The sequence below is a fragment of the Oryzias melastigma genome, linkage group LG23 (assembly GCF_002922805.2).
Source record: "Oryzias melastigma strain HK-1 linkage group LG23, ASM292280v2, whole genome shotgun sequence".
NCBI lineage: Eukaryota > Metazoa > Chordata > Actinopteri > Beloniformes > Adrianichthyidae > Oryzias > Oryzias melastigma.
In genome coordinates this window covers 16,124,448-16,125,160 of record NC_050534.1, presented here as the reverse complement: position 1 = coordinate 16,125,160, position 713 = coordinate 16,124,448, and positions in this window count along the sequence as shown.

Below are 713 nucleotides of genomic sequence, written 5' to 3'. Positions count from 1 at the left end.
AAAAAAAAAAAAAATGCTTGAAAATGTGCATTACATTTTATAACAGAAATGTAGTTTTTGATCTGTATTCTTGCATGTTTGTGCAACAAAAAAAGCCAAAAATGAGTTGTTTTGTTCCCAAAAAAATGCTTTAAACATAAAAAAATGTTCATATTTGTAACTGAGATGTTTCCAAAGTAAGAAAGAAGATAGATTATATTCAACATTTTCTTGCTGCTATTAAGCTTTTCTTTCTAGTCTTACAAAAATTGCCTTATTGTCATTCACTTGTGTGCTGCTATATTATGAAATGTGTATGTAACAAGTCTGCGTTTCCATTCGGTTTGTACCAGAGGCAAAGTAACACATCTTGGTGCGGGACTGGAAGTACTGGTGTTGGCAGATTTTTTTTTTTTTTTTTTTTTTTTTTTTTGAATTAGCATGTCTTTGTTATTGTAATTGTATCTTTACTCTATCTTTTGTTCTATCGTACTCTTGCTGCTTCTATTTGTACCTCAGGATAATCGAATTGGATTGAGTGAGAGCCCATCTCACCTTTACCTCAACACACTTTGCATCACACACACGTCGTCGTCTTCACTCCAGATTTGTTGGACGGGTTTTTTTTTGTTTTGTTTGGATGTTAAGAAATGCCAGTTCCACTAAAATTAAGTGCCTGCAGCCTAAAGATGGGTGATTTCATGTATGGTGCTAAGTACAACATCCTATACTGT